General features: G+C 47.6%; 1 pseudogene; it reads right to left on the bottom strand.

Moving 5' to 3' along the window:
* Positions 1–4,761: 4,761 nt before the first annotated feature.
* LOC131901234 (NOP protein chaperone 1-like) lies at positions 4,762–14,464 on the bottom strand (annotated as a pseudogene).
* Between the last annotated feature and the right edge of the window lie 1,971 nt (positions 14,465–16,435).

Raw genomic sequence — 16,435 nt, 5'->3', positions numbered from 1 at the left:
GTTCCAGGACAGCCCAGGGCTACACAGAGAAGACCTGTCTAAATAAAAAAAAAAAAAAGGAAAGAAACTGTTTGACTATCCCTAGCCATCAGGAAAATGTAAATTGAAACTACCTCAGTCAAAACGGCTATCAGGAAATCTGACAAATGGTAGACAGGGTATGAGGGAAGAGAAATCCTATTCACTGCTGATGAGAGTGCAAATGAGTTTAGCCATTATGGAAATCATGGAGAGGTTTCAAAAAATTAAAACTAGATCTACCACAGGATCCAGCTATACCATTCCTGTACCCAAAGGGCTCCATTTACTAGCAGAAAGACAACTGCACATCCATGTTTCCTGCTGCTATATTCATAGGAGCAAGGAGATGCAGCCAGTCTAGACCTACCAAGAAACAAAACAAAAATGTGATACATATACACACACACCAGAGTATCACTTAGTTGTGAAGAAAAATGAAATGAAATTTGCAAGAAAAATGTTGTGAAAAGTGAAACGAAATTTGCAAGAAAAATGAGCCTATCTAAAAAGTATATTAAGTGACTCAAACTCAGACAAAAACTCCTCTATGTTTCCTCATATAGAGATCCCACCCTATAATGTATAACAAAAGCAAACAGGTATAAAGTCTTAAAAATCTAGGAAGGAAATCTGGAGAGTAGTAACTTGATAAGGACAGATGGGACAAAAGGATAAACAGGACACAGAAAAGGAAAGGAGTCTGAGCAGTAGGCCACCTGAGGAGATGGAGGGCATATTTATTCAAGTATGTCGATAATGGCGTTCACTTTTTAAAAAGCTGAACGGAGCAGCCTTGTGGTTTTGTAGACAGACACAGTAACTAGTAACTGACATGGTACGGTCATTGAGAAAATCCTGCAGTGGCCTGTGGCAATGGATAGATTCTGGGGTACTGGTGTACCTTCACACCTCACCCTCTTTCAGTTGCTCAGCGTGGCGTAACTTGACGGGGAAGCATGAAATCAGAACACAAGGGAGCTTGAGGTTTTAGATAGGGTCTTAATGTGCAACCCAGGTCAAGGCCAGCCTTAAATTCTCAATTCTCCTGCCTCAGCCTGAGTGCTAGGACTGTAAGAATGTGCCACCAAATGCTTTTAATGGTTTTGTAAAATATCGAGTTTATTCATTTTTTGACAATTTCATACATGTAAACAATCCATCTTGATGATCTGTACCCAACACCCTTTCCATCTCCCCCAACATGACCCTCTTCCCTCAGAAATTTTGAGTAAAGATTCTTGTGGGACAGCTTAAGCAACTGTGTGCCTACTGTCCTGAGGCCTACCCCACCTGAAGAGACAATTTCAATGGGTTTCATATCCCTGTCATGGAGAGGGGTATAAGCCAATATCCACAACACTGGAGCAACCGCTTGACAAAGAGGGAAACCCTGGAGCAGGTGGAAGCAGGTGGGATGCGGCAGTCTGTCCGCTTCACTGCCGGTGAAACCGGCACATCTGAAAAAGGTTGGAAAGCTTTGCTCCAAGTCTCTAATAAGGCGCCAAAAAATCACACTACAGAAATGGCACAAATACTTAAATGGCAGTTCATGTTTCAATAAAGACACATGTACATAAATGGTGCTTCCAGCAACCATAAAGTTGTTAAATAAAAACGCCAATGTGAGGGTGGTCTACCTTCCCAGGAGTTGTTGGCCAGAAAGACAGACTCCAGAGGTCCCCACACTATACTATTGTCACTATCCCCCACTGCTGAAGATGCCACATGCTCGGACTTCAGGAGACTGGAACACCAACCTGGGATTAAACCAGGATACACTACCCCATCCTCAGTCGTTAGCTGCCAGTGTCAGGGGCACTATTCAGGCCACAAGGAGGAGCCTATTCCTGCAGCCTGGCTTTGCTAGGGATCCCAAGTGCTCCATTATCTGCTTGTTACACAGGTAACAGCAAATTCAGTGTTGGTGCAATCAGCACAGGTAGAGTCAACATTTTCCCAGTTGTCTGTCCAGCCCACTCCATGTTAGAACTCTCCATCGGGTCAGAAACCCCAGGGATCAAATAAATCACACATTCAAACAATGGCAAGACCACCACCACTGCTTTGCTAAACACAGATGTACCCCATCAACTACTGTGGTGGTTTAAACGAGAATGGTCCTTACACATTTGAATGTTGGGTCCTAGTGGTGGAACTGTTTAGGAAGGATTATGAGGTGTGGTCTTGTTGGGAAAAGGGGTGTCACTAGGGGTGGGCTTTGAGGTTTCAAAAGCCCATCCAGGCCCAGTCTCACTCTCTGCCTCCTGTTTGTAGAGCAGACGTAAGCTGCTGCTACAGAGCTCTGCCTGCTTATCTGTATGCCTGCCCAGAGGCCTGCCTACACTCCCCGCCATGATGATCAGACTCACCCTCTGACACTATAAGGAAGCACACAACTAAATTCTCTATTTTACAAGTTGTTGTGGTCATGGTGTCTCTTCACAAAAATAGGAAAGTAAACTAAAACAATTATCCTCTGAACTATTTATGTGTATTGGAGTCATACTGCAGCTGCCTCTTCTTGCATTGGGCGGCAACCACTGTAGCCCATGATGATGATACTCTGACTACTGCACACATGGTGAACTCTCTCTCTAGTCAGGTAGGTATGCCGTGAAACATTTTGCTCCCTCCATCAGTCAAAGTGAAGAAAATTCACAAATCTCCCCACTATCAACAGAGCCCCTCCCATATGAATAAAAGCCCAATATGACAATCCTGTTCTAAACGTGAGCTTCTGGTAGAATGGGAACCCATAACCTGGCCTAATGTGCTACCTTCTGGGCATCATGAAATTGGACCTAATCCCGACATGGGCATTTATGATTATGACCCACTGTGCCTAGAAAGACAGAATGAGAGACACACTACTATTAGTAGGTACATGGACAGAGCTGTGCAAGAGTACTACAGGTAAAGCAAACCACATTTACAGGGCTTTCTACTCCTGTACAAGGGGATACATCTACAGCCACTCCTCCAAGTCCCTCTGAGCTGTCAGCCAACTCCTATCTATAACCTAGCTGTTATCCCAAAGCAGCCACTAACCACCCATCGAGTGTTCGTTATGCAAACCTAAGAACACCCAAGAACCTTCCCCAACCATCTCATCTTCATTCACGATGTAGGCTGTCCCTCAGGATGTTCCCATTTGCCACCTTTCCTCTTTGAGCTATGACCTAACTGAGTATGCTCAGGAGGGAGTGCATCAGTCTCCAACATGCCTTCCCTTTATTATTACATGAAGGCTTCCCAAATAAAGTGCCCACTGTTTCTTTGTTGGGGAGCATGTCCAGTGTGAGAACAATATATAACCTTTGTTCTCCTGTACATGGTAATAAAAATGCTTTACTCTTTTATGCCTCAGCTGTGGTCTTGCAGCTTGGCACTCACCAAGATGTGAAGCCACTGTCTTTGTCACAGGAATACCAACTTTCTGTATTTAGTCATTAGGCAGGAGCTCTATTGTCAGCAATCTAAGCAAAGCCCTGGCTAAGTTTATTTTGAAGTTCCAAACCACACCTACACAGATGCTTCTTAAACCAAGAAACCTGGATATTGGAAAAACAGGCTACAGACTGGCTCTGGGTATATGCACAGCTGTGCTAGGGATCTGTGTGTGGACACTGGATACCAGAAAACCCAGTTAAGATGTGATACTTGCACAGATGTGCAAGATGTTTTTGACCACTGGCTTAGGTCACTACCATGGGGGTATGTGCCCTTCTGACTGCCTGTATCACTTAAGGAGTATGCATCCATGGCTGTAGTCTTTCCTCTTGTTTTGACATAGCAGCCCAATGGCTCAGTTCTCAGGGGGGAAGATGAGCATAATACCTCTTTCTAAGACTCAGGACTATGGAAAGAAGGTGCAGACAGAGCTGGAAAGTGGGAAACTGGGTCCAGGCCTCATAACCTGTCTTTAGAGACCCTGGCTCAGAGGAGGCAAGGATGTAAGCATCAACACATGGAATGTCAAACCACCAGGAAGTGAGAGAGCTGTTACCATGTCCTCCAGGTAATGGGCATGCTCCTATACTCAAGTAGCCTCCTGGAGGGATGGTTCGTTCTCCCACCTCTGGCACTTGCTAGCTCTGACAAAACACAATCAGGACTGGTGAGTCAGAACAGCTACCCACGTCACCCACCACTCTGTAAGCTTAGTTAGTCATTCTTTGGGCTGTCGGTACCATCACAATTTGAAGACAATGTTTACATGAATTCATATACATATAGCAGCACACAGAGACTTGTAAACACTAAACCTCTTTACAGCAAGAGCTCAGTATGCCTTTACAGGATCTGAATGCTGTCCATTTACAAATCTTTAAAAGGCAATTTTGGTTTCCTTTAATAAAATCTAGCCACCATCGCCGGGCAGTGGTGGCTCACGCCTTTAATCCCAGCACTCGGGAGGCAGAGCCAGGCAGATCTCTGGAGTTTGAGGCCAGCCTGGGCTACCAAGTGAGTTCCAAGACAGGCACCAAAGCTACACAGAGAAACCCTGTCTCGAAAAACAAAAACAAAAACAAAACAAACAAAATCTAGCCACCATCATACCTTAAATGGCAGGGGCCATTATCCTGGGCTGGTCTCTAATCCCAGTTCCTATATAACAAACTACAATCTGCCTTGGTACAGAAACAAATCAAAACCAAAACCCTCAATTTGGAAGCGGGAATGTTCTAACTAGTAGCCAGATTTTAGTGTAGATGGGCTTCTCTGAGTCACAGGCCACACTGTTCAGACCATGTCAACTTAGGCAAATGCCTCATGTAACCAACCAATCAAAAGTTATTTCTTCCCTATTTCCCTTCTCAGTACTCAAGGGCGCTGCCCTCTCTGTAGTCAAGATCGGAACACTTCCTATTTAGAACACACCCAGACTTGCAAATTTTTCTTTTGGACACTGAAAGAGCATCACAGGGACCCTGGACCCATCACCCCAGAACCACCTTCCCCCAGTCGCAGGTAGGGAGGACCTGCCTCTTTTCACTGGCCTATCTCACTGCTTCTTTTTTTTACTTGCCGGACTGTCTAAAACTTCAATCTTGCCTCTGCCACCTTCTGCATTCGGAAGCTTTATGGTGTCTATGGTGACTTCGGAGGGGATGCAGTCTTCATCTTCAGACTCTGAGCTGTCCTCAGAGCCATCCTGTGAGCTCTCTTCTGAGCTGTCCTCTTCTTTTGAATCTGACCGGTTCATCTCAAATAAGGCCACATCCTGTAAGAAGTGTCAGGTTGAGAAATCTACTTCAGGGCAGTTCTGTAACATGTTGTAGTAAAGCAACAGCTAGTGCCGGGCGGTGGTGGCACACACCCTAATCCCAGCACTCAGGAGGCAGAGGCAGGCCGAGCTCTGTGAGTTCGAGGCCAGCCTGGTCTACAGAGCGAGATCCAGGCCAGGCACCAAAACTGCACAGAGAAACCCTGTCTCAAGAAACCAGAAAAGATAAAGGAGTACAGCTGGCCCCAGGGAAGGCTCGGCGGGTCGAGGTGCTTGTCCACAGGACCCCAGTTCAGTTCCCAGCACCCATGACCAACCAAGTGGCTCCTAACACCTCAACTCCAGCTTCAGGAAATCTAACGTTCTTCTGGTTCTGCTGGCCCCCACGGGCACCCACCCACATAGGTGCTGGACACACTGACGTGCACACAAAAAATAGTAATTCTTAAATAAAAGCAGCAGAGGAAGCTATCAATATCCATTATAAATTCTAGAGCGCAGATTGGGCTGTGTGCTTAATTATAAATGGCACGTCCATGTTCTCAGGTGCCAGAATACATCGTAAGAGAAGTTTGAAAGATTGATTTTACTTATGCCTTTAAAAATGCTTTCCCTGGGCAGGAGAGATGACTCAGCAGTTAAGTTTACTGGCTGCTCTTTCAGAGGACCTGGGTTCAATTCCTAGCAACCACACAGTGGCTCAAATCTGCCTGTAACTCCAGAGGATATGACACCCTCACACAGACATACATGCAGGTGAAACACCAACACACATGAAAGTAAAAAACAAAAGGAGGCTCCTCTTGCCTAGTACACAGCCAACAGCATTCTCTCAAAAATGGACTACAGCAGTGGTTCTCAACCTTCCTAATGCTGTGACCCTTTAACACAGTTCTTCATGCTGTAGTGACCCCCAGACAGGAAACTATTTTCACTGCTACTTCATAAATGGAATTTTGCTGTTACAATCATAATGTAGTATCTGTGTTTTCCAATAGGCAGGTCGAGACCCACAGGTTGAGAACCACTGGCCTGGAGTCAGGCACGACACTGGACACTTCAGACTTAAGTGACACATCTACAATCCCAACCTGTAACCCCAGCAGTGGGGATAAGCAGGACTGACAATGAGGCCAACCTGGGCCACAGGTAAGGGCTGCCCCCCAACCCACTCCCTCAAAAACACTCCACAACTCTTGCCTTAATGGGATTTACATTTCTGAGCAAGGGCCAGCAAATTATAACCAGCAGGCTAAATCCTGCCTGCTACCTAATTTTGTTCAGCTCTTCAACTAAGAATGGTTTCTATACTTTCAAAGTGACAAAAAGAGGGAAAAAGTATTGAATAGAAAATGAAATTGTAGCATGCCACGAGCTTCTGCCACCAGACGGAGCCTCACGCACAACTTCCCACCATGAAAAAAATGGTCCCCTTGAACTCTGAGCCAAATATATAGCCCTTCCCTTAAAAAAGGGTTAGTGGCCGTCACTGTACAAAGCCCTGCTTCTTTGTTAACGTCAACAGCTGTGCTCAGCACTGAACAGCAAGTAACACAGTAATGTGACTGTGCAAGTAACAGGGTAACATGACTGTGCAACTCCCAAGTACATTCCACCATCTTGCCTGTGTGAAGGTGTTCACAAACTTTAAAATAATATTTTATTTTAGAACAAAATTACGAAGTATCACTCTTTCCCGTTTTGGTGACAAGCACACTAACTCCATCCCATGAAACAGAAATAGGGCACAGTTACCATCTGTATGATGTTTCCGGATGTCCCATCAATATTCTCAATATTGAAGCAATCAGCTGGAGCAGCCGCCATTTCCTTTCATAGCTTTTCATTTGCCTGGGCCATCTGTGGGAGGAAGGCCTGAACCTGGTCTAACACTGTGGAGCACAAACACAGCATGCAGACGTGTTAGTAAATCCCAGACTCCACAACTCCCAGTCGAACACTTCAGAGCAGAGCAACAATAAATCCACCCACTTTTTTAATAATTTATTTTTATTTTATTTGCACTGGTGTTTTGCCTCCAGATACGTCTATGTGAGGGTGTCAGATCTTGGAGTTACAGACAGCTGTGAGCTGCCATGTGGGTGCTGGGAAATGAACCTCGGTCCTCTGGAAGAGCAGTCAGTGCTCTTAACCACTGAGCCATCTCTCCAGACCAATCCATCAACTCTTAACATCCGTTTGCTTCTCAACTGCCTTAGGTGGTGGGGGGGGGGGGTAAGGGGAGATTGCTGGGGATTGAACCAGGGCCTTACTTTTGCTAGGCCAGGGGCTCTGCCAATCAGTTATACTCTCAGTCTCTATTTGAAACTCCCAAAGCAAAAAGATCACACAATTCAGCAATTATTACTCAAATGTTTTGTGTTTCTCTTCCATCCTGAAAAGTATAAAATTCTACAAGGCTGGCATTCAACAAGGTGACTGGGAAAAAAAAGGCAGAATGACCTAATGGTCTTTACAGTAAGGCTGTCAAGGTTACTAATGGGGTCCCACTTCTACTTTTTACTATTTCAGTTACCTGGAAGGTGTGTCACCTGCCCAACATCTACCCACCTTCACCTGCAAGTGTCAACACCAGCCATCTTCTTTTTGGAAACAGGCTTGCTATGTAGCCCAGGCTAATTCACAACTGGCTTCCAACTTCCCATCATCCTGCACAGACCGTGCCCTGCCCTTCTTTTTGAGCTTGGGTCATTACTGTCTCTCTTATCCTGAACAAGCCTATGTATTCTGTAGTCATGCCCACCAGAATCTGCCTTGTGGCTTAAGCTAACAGGGTGTTCTAGCCAAGCCAGGAAGTGGTCAACTTGGGAGCGAAAGAGAAAAAAACCAAGTAAGTGATGAATGTGGGTCTGGAACGTCTCATAAAGCAGCCAACTCTCCACAGCTGTGGAATAGCCATCTTTAGATCACTCCAACACCAAGAAAGCAGAGCTGAGAGACAGGCCGCAGGTGAGGACTGCAGGCATCTGGATCCAGATGAACTTGCAGTTTCTGACTGGGTTCTGTCATCCCAAAAATGAGCCAAGTTTTCCTGGTTTTCTCTTTAGGCAATCTGAGCTTTCACTCAATTTGCAATTCAGAATTCTATTTAATGCATCCAATTTCACCACCATCCTGGCTAGTTTAGTCAACTCCACGCCAGCTAGTCATCTGAGAGGAGGGACCCTCAACTGAGAAAATGCCTCTGCAAGACCCGGCTGCAGGACATTTTCTCAGTGAGTGATCAGTGGGGGAGGGCCCAGCCCATGTGGATGGTGCCATCCTGGGTTCTGTAAGAAAGCAGGATGAGCAAGCCAGTAAACAACACCCCTCCACGGCCTCTGTATCAGCTCCTGCCTCCAGGTTCCTGCCCTGACTTCCCTCAGCAATGAACAGTAATACGGAAGTGTAAGCCAAATAAACCTTTCCTCCCCAAGTTGCTGTGGTCATGGTGTTCTACCACAGCAACAGAAACCCTAACTAGAACAGAAACTGGTACCACAATAGTGAGGTATTGCTGTGACAGACCACACCATGCGTTTTTAGGATTGTGGAAAAACTTTGGAACTCTGGGCTGTTAAAACCATTAAGTATTCAAAGTTTGGCGACCTGTTCTGTGGGAGTCTGGAAGAACGCTGAGAGAGCAATGCAGATGATGGAGGACTGGCTTGAAAAGTTTCAGAGGTCAATTTAAAAGTCCTTTAACAGAGTCTCTGCCCCCAACACCATAGGGGTTATAGCGTGGCCACATGAAGTGGGTTCTAAGGGTTTGAATTCTGTTCGTGTTTTCTTAACAAGCACTCTTAGCCTGAGCAGTCTCCTAGAGTAAATAACTGCCAGGTGTGGTGGCACACACCAGTGTAGGCAGAAACACGAGTATCTGTGTGTTAGAGGCTAGCATGATCTATACAGAATGTCCTAGACCAGCCAGGGATAAGCACGGGGAGACTGTCCAGGAGCAGAGAAAAAAAGAGTAACTAAAGCTAGGCGTGGCAGCAGTAACTGTAATCCTAGAATTGGGAGAGGTGGGAAAATCTGGAGGCAGGATCACTCTCAGATACACAGTGAAGTTTGAGACCAACCTAGACTATGTGAGACCCTGCCTCTAAAACAAACAGATAAATACATAAATAGCTAGGCCTTTTAGTGAAAGCACATACATCACAGCTACTTGGTACAAGGCAAGATCTCAACTTCGTGGCCTGCCTGGGCTACAGGGGGAGTTTGGGGCCAGCCTAAGCAACTTAAGAGAGACCCTGTCTCAAAACAGAAAAATTCTCCTGGACAATGGCTGCACACGCCTTTAATCCCAACACTTGGGAGGCAGAGGCAGGCAGGTCTCTGTGAGTTTGAGACCAGCCTGGTCTACAGAAGTTCCAGATCAGCCAAAGCTACACAGAGAAACTTAGTCTTGAAAAACAAAAGAAATACAGAAATGGCTGGGAATACAGCTCAGCACGAGAGTGCGTGCATAGCCTGGCGAAAGTTCTAAGTTCAAGTTGTAACACCACCACCAAAAAACAAGGCACATTACTGCATCGAGCACTGGGAAGGCAGAGACAGAAAGATCTTGACTGGACTTCTGAAAATAAAGGGGAAGGGCCTTTACACAGACACTGATGACTTTATGAAGGCTATTTCGACAGTCTCAACGAGGAGCACATTTATCAGCGTGCAATTCAGCAATATTATCGTGTGATTAATGAAGGGGGCTGGCTCTGTTAGTTTGTATTGTTAACAAGATTTACCATATAAAGCTGTGAGGGGTACAACTGATGCTTGCAATCCCACAACTCAAGAGGCTGAGGCAGCAGGGTCACAATGAGTTCAAGGCCAGCCTGAGCTACATAGTGAGTTCTAGTTTAGCCTTTAGAAGACATGAACTAACATGTGTTCACCCTAGACAGGGCTCTAACAACAGACTAAAGCAAAGATTCCCCCCAAAAAGCAACGTAGTGAGCCAGTGAGTTTACTGGGCTTACTCAGAGCAACAAGAGTGACAACTCATAAAAGCTGCCTCCCTGCAGCTCCCTGCAGGAGTCACAAGCAGCTAGGCTTCACTAACTATTACTGTGGATGTAATCCTTAGGGAAGGGGTCTTGGGATTCCTGCAAATTTACTTCCAGAAGCTTGTTTACTGTCTATATCCTTTTTTTTTCTTTTGTTTTTTTCAAGACAGGGTTTCTTTGAGTAGCCCTGGTTGGCCTGGAACTCTATCTGTAGTCCAGGCTGCCCTCAAACTCAAGAGATCTGCCTGCCTCTATCCCCTAAGTGCTGAGGTTAAAGGCGTGCACCACCATTGCCCAGTTTCCTTTGTTATCTTAAAAGTCTCTTTACACTATTTAAGGAAATGTTTTAATTTAGGAGGGAATGCTTCAATTCTGAGGCCACTTCTATGCTACATAGACTTGTACAACAGTTAACCAATAGTGGTGTTCTCCATAACCAAACTTAATATTCCAAAACATGAACAATAAATGCTTTTTTCAAACACGTGAAGTCTTGATAACTGCCCAAGCTGATCTCCAACATGTTGCAATTCTCCAGCCTCAGCCTTCCAACTGCAGATGTGGGACATCTCACTCAGCCAGCAACATTATTTTCGGTTTAAAGAAAAAAAAAATGTATTCTGAAAAAAGTGCAGGCAGGGGATCAAGACGAAAAATCCTATTTCTTCAGACAATGACTTACACAATATTAGACTTGCTGTATTTGACTCTACAGTTTGATATAAGCCATGAAGACAGACTATTCCATCAAATAAAGGACTAATTAGCCGAAATTGGAGGAGCGCCCCCTAGAGTGGAAAGGTAGTACTTACAAGGGCTCCTCTGCATCCTGTTTGAAGAGCAGAAGTCTTCTTGGAATGAGGCTTAGAGCTGATGAGCAATTGGTCCCAGATACTTGAAAACACACACACAATTTACATCATAAATACACTGCAACTCAGTGCTGGGATGACCCTCAGCCCTGCAGAACAGTGAGAGGGGGACATCAGCAACAGCTCCTGTGACTGTCTTCAGTCTGGACCATTCAATACCTTGAGGGAGAAGGAGCAAACACTCTTCTACAACATTTTGATTCTTCATGTACAACCATCTCCCCTCCTCTGTTCAGTCCGTCTCACTCATCTCCATCACTCATCTGTAACAAATGTACATCTGATTCCACCTTCTAGATTAATAATAGTAAGCCGGGGCGGTGGTGGCTCATGCCTTTAATCCCAGCACTCAGGGAGGCAGAGCCAGGCGGATCTCTGCAAGTCCGAAGCCAGCCTGGACTACAGAGTGAGTTCCAGGAAAGGTGCAAAGCTACACAGAGAAACCCTGGGGGGGGGAATATAATAAATAATAGTAGTAATACTAATAAGCTGGCACTGTGGAGCAGATCTTTAATTCTGGCACTCAGAAGACAGGCAGGTGGGTCTCTGAGCTCCAGGCCAGCCAGGGCCACATAGTAAATAAAATGTCTCACAGCAGCTGCTCTTGCAGAACACCAGGGTTTGATTCCCAGCACCCACATGGTGGCTCATATTCGTCTGTAACTCCAGTTCCAAAGGATCAGACACTGTGGGACTTCTTCAGGCACCAGGCATTAAATAAATAAAAAGTTTAAATAATGAAGTTAACAGAACGTGGACCTGCAATGATAGTCTCACAGAGTTTAAAGTCAGAAATGGCAAGAGGTGATGACACGTGCCTTTAATAGGCAGAGGCAGGCGATTTCTGAGCTCAACAACAGCCTGGTTTACAGAACAAGTTCCAGAACAGCTAGGACTACACGGAAAAATCCTGTCTCAAAAAAAAAGTCAGAAATTGGGCCAACAAAGAGGGCTCAACGGACTCAGGGGCTTGCCTCCCAAACCTGAAGACCTTAGTTCCACCCACTAACCACATGGACTGAGAGAACGGCTTCCCCTCTACATACCTGTGATCACAAAATAGAACCAAAAAGTTACAAGCTATGCAGAACTGGGCAAACTGAACCACACTGAGCACGTTTCTTCTTTTACAGAACATACTTGTCTGCGAGAAAGCGTCAATCTAAACAAAAACACCCCTGGAGAATTTTGTGCTTGCTCGCACCTGTCCCGCTTACCCAGAGAGCTTTGGAACAGGACACTGACAACTCAAGCCTTTGCCCACTCTTCTTTTCACACACAGAAAATCTCTTCACTTTCTAAATCAAAAAGCCTGTCACTCCCAATGCAGAGATGACCCAAGAGCCTCCGAACTCTCCTGAAAGCCTAGCGGTTTGATTAGTGTCAAGTTCGGAGGAAAGCCAGAGCTTGGAGTCAATATCCAGCTTTGCTGCTTTCCTGCCAGTGTCCAGTTATCTGTGTAACACCATGCCAGTTTCATCATAGAACGGGGTCATCAGGATACCTCCGCAGGCGTCGGGGATGCGGTGAGGCCTGAGTTTGTAAATTCCTGACACTGCCACTACACAAGCTTTAGCAATCGGTATTGGAACTCCTTCAGATACACTGGATTCTTAAATCATGTCCACGATACTTAGTAAGCAGGCCCAAGAACTTTTATGCATTCTATTCATTGAAATTCTATGGGCAGTCTCACCTGTTTGAATCAAAATGTGGAAACAGAGGACCAGAGAAAGCAACTTTCACAAAAGCCCCACTGAGTAAGGATTTCAACCTACAAATTTTCTTTTTGTTTTCGAGACAGGGTGTCACTGTATTATATAACTCTGGCTGTCCTGGCCTCGAACTCAGGAGATCCGCCTGCCTCTTTCTCCCACGCTTTTCTCTTCTGTATCACACTATCTGAAATGCTGAGTGGATTGCCCGCACACAAGTCTCCTTCCACCAAGGTGACACTAAGGAAGTGAGTGCCTAAGGCAAAAATTATTAAAAATCGTATTCATCTGTTACCTACCATCCCGGGCGGGCCAGTCCCGGTCCTCCCTGTAGAGTTCCCTAAGAACTGCCCCGCCTCAGGCAGGCACAGTCATATCCTCGACCCCCCGCGTCCAAGCTTCGCGGTATTCCCCACCACCACCAATGTGCTCGACCCTGCAGCATCCCCGGTCCCCCACAGCTTCCCGGGCTCCTCAGCTTCCCGCCCTGCCCCCCCACCGAAGCCACCTGAGCTCTGCAGCGTCCCCGGTACCCCAGCCAGGTTCCGCCCCCCACCCCCCGCAGCGTCCCAGGCTCTGCGAGCCCCCGTCCCCCCGCAGAGTCCTTGGCTCTGCTAGCTCCCAGTTCCCCCCCCCCCGCAACGTCGCCGGTGCCCCCCACAGCGTCCTGGGCTCAGCCAGTCCCTGGTCCCCCCCGCAGCGTCCTGGGCTCTGCTAGTCCCCGGTCCCCCCGCAGCTTCCTAGGCCCGGCTAGTCCCCGGTCCACCCGCAGCGTCCTGGGCTCTGCTAGTCCCCTGTCTCCCCGCAGCGTCCTGGGCTCTGCCAGTCCCCGGTCCCCCCGCAGCGTCCTGGGCTTGCTAGTCCCCGGTCCCCCCGCAGCGTCCCCGGTCCCCCCCGCAGCGTCCTGGGCTCTGCCAGTCCCCGGTCTCCCTGCAGCGTCCTGGGCTCTGCTAGTCCCCGGTCTCCCTGCAGCGTCCTGGGCTCTGCTAGTCCCCGGTCTCCCCGCAGCGTCCTGGGCTCTGCCAGTCCCCGGTCCCCCCGCAGCATCCTGGGCTTGCTAGTCTCCGGTCCCCCCGCAGCGTCCCCGGTCCCCCCCGCAGCGTCCTGGGCTCTGCCAGTCCCCGGTCTCCCTGCAGCGTCCTGGGCTCTGCTAGTCCCCGGTCTCCCTGCAGCGTCCTGGGCTCTGCTAGTCCCCGGTCCCCCCCTCAGCATCCCGGGCTCTGCTAGCCCCCGGCTCCCCCGCAGCGTCCTGGGCTCTGCCAGTCCCCGGTCCCCCCCCAGCGTCCTGGGCTCTGCCAGTCCCTGGTCCCCCCGCAGCATCCTGGGCTCTGCCAGTCCCCGGTCCCCCCGCAGCGTCCTGGGCCCGGCTAGTCCCTGGTCCCCCCGCAGCGTCCTGGGCTCTGCCCGTCCCCGGTCCCCCCGCAGCATCCTGGGCTCTGCTAGTCCCCAGTTCCCCCGCAGCGTCCCGGCCCCGCCAGCCCAGCCCTGTCTCCGCCGCCGCTCACCTCTCGAACCCTCGCTCCCCGCGGTCAGCAGCTCCCTGGACACCGTGACCTGCGAGCAGTCTCCAGAAGACGACGAAGCTGTGGGGCCGGACACGCGTTCGCCGTGGAGCTCCATGCTTGGAAGACAGCACGAGAGACGTGAACCTGGATGGACGGAGGTGCGGGGGCGGGGGGCAGGGCCAAGGCGGCAATTGGCGGAAACTCGGGGGTGGGCGGCGACAATGGGGGGGACAGGGCGGAAGCTCGTGCAGGAGGCGGGGCTGGAGCCTCGGGCAGGCGGAGCCGGAAGCGGGGGTGGGGGGAGCACACAGCGTGGGCGGAGCGCTGCGGAAGCACACATGGGGGCCTGTTCCTCCCCCGCCGGGGATCTCCCTTGTTATTGTTATTGTTGGAAAAGCGTCAACAGGGCTTGGTTTGGTAAAACAAATTCAAGCCGATGAACGCAGTGTGAGGCCTTTGTTATTTTATTTTTGTTGTTGTCTGCGGAGATTTCCGTGGTCTTGAGTTGTGGCAATCCTGCTTCAGTCCCTCAAATGGCCAGGATTATAGGTGGGAGCCACCATACCCAGCTGCTCTATGCTGTTCTTAAGAAAAAAAAAATTATTTTATCATACTGGCCCAGGTGGGCGTCAAACTAACCATTTTCCTGCTTCAGTGTGTACTTATATCTACCGGCACCCACCACCATGCTTGATTTAAATTATTTGTTAAATGAAGCTTCACAGAGTTACTCAGATTGGGCTGGTAGTCAAGGTTGGGCAGCCTCCTAAATAGTTTGCTTCACAGACCTGGACTACCAGACCCTGTTAAATTTACTATTGAATTGTAAACACAAAATTCAGCATTATGAGTACTGTTTACATTGCTATGCAACAAGCCTTCCAAACATTTTTCATCTAAAATCCTAAAAGATTGTCCCAGGTGGTAGTTAAATGGTAAAGTGTGTAAGGGGGGGGGGACCTGAGTTTGGTCTCCAGCACCAAAACAAACAATTTTTTTTTTTTTTTGGTTTTTCGTGACAGAGTTTCTCTGTGTAGCTTTGCGCCTTTCCTGGAACTCGCTTTGGAGACCAGGCTGGCCTCGAACTCACAGAAATCCGCCTGGCTCTGCCTCCCGAGTGCTGGGATTAAAGGCGTGCGCCACCACTGCCCGGCCAAACAATTTTTTAAAAAGCTGAAACTAGACCCATTGAACAGCAAACCTGATTCCTCCTTTTTTCCTGACCCTGGTACCCAGGTTCTGCCTTCTCTTTCCATATAAACAGAATCATAAACCACTTGTTTTTGTGACTTTTATTTCACTGAAAATAAAACCTTCAAGGTTTACTGGAAAGGATTCTTTCTATTTTGATGTTGAATCATATGTCATTGAATTATGTACCACATATTCTTTGTGGGGAAAGGGATTTGTTTGGGAGGACAGGATCTCAATATATATATATATATATATATATATATATATATATATATATATATATATATATATATATATATATATATATATATATCTCCCAGACTATAATGTTGAACTCCAGGTTATCCTCAAACAATCCCAAAGTGTTGAGATTACAGACAGACGGGCTTTGTACCAGGGCTAGTTCAACGCACATTTTTTTTTTAATCTTAGATATTTGAGTTCCACCTCGTGCCTGCTGTGAACAAGGAGCTGCAGTGAATATGTAAAAGTTACTTCAATCGTAATAGCACACTCCTTTAATTCCAGCACTCAGAAGGCTGAGAGGCAGGTGAGTCTTTGTGAGTTCAAGGCCAGCCTGGTCCACATAGCAAGAGCTAAACCAACTGGAGCGGCAGGGTAAATCTGTGTCTCAAATAACTGTGTGTTGGGGACGGGGGTTGGGTGCATGGCATGGGTGTAGAAGCCAGGACAACTTGAGAGAATCAGTTCTTTCCTTCCACTTTGTTGATCCTACAAATCAAAAAACTATAGACACCTTTACCTGCTGAGCTATCAACCAGCCCAAATAACACAATTAAAGTATGATCAAAGGGCTTGAATATGCTGAGCAGTGGTGGCACACACCTTTAATCTCAGCACTCAGGAGGCACAGCCAGGTGGATCTCTATGA

The sequence above is a fragment of the Peromyscus eremicus genome, unplaced genomic scaffold, assembly GCF_949786415.1.
Source record: "Peromyscus eremicus unplaced genomic scaffold, PerEre_H2_v1 PerEre#2#unplaced_58, whole genome shotgun sequence".
Taxonomy (NCBI): Eukaryota; Metazoa; Chordata; class Mammalia; order Rodentia; family Cricetidae; genus Peromyscus; species Peromyscus eremicus.
The sequence above is the reverse complement of the archived record's forward strand: the minus strand, read 5'-3'. Positions and strand labels throughout refer to the sequence as shown.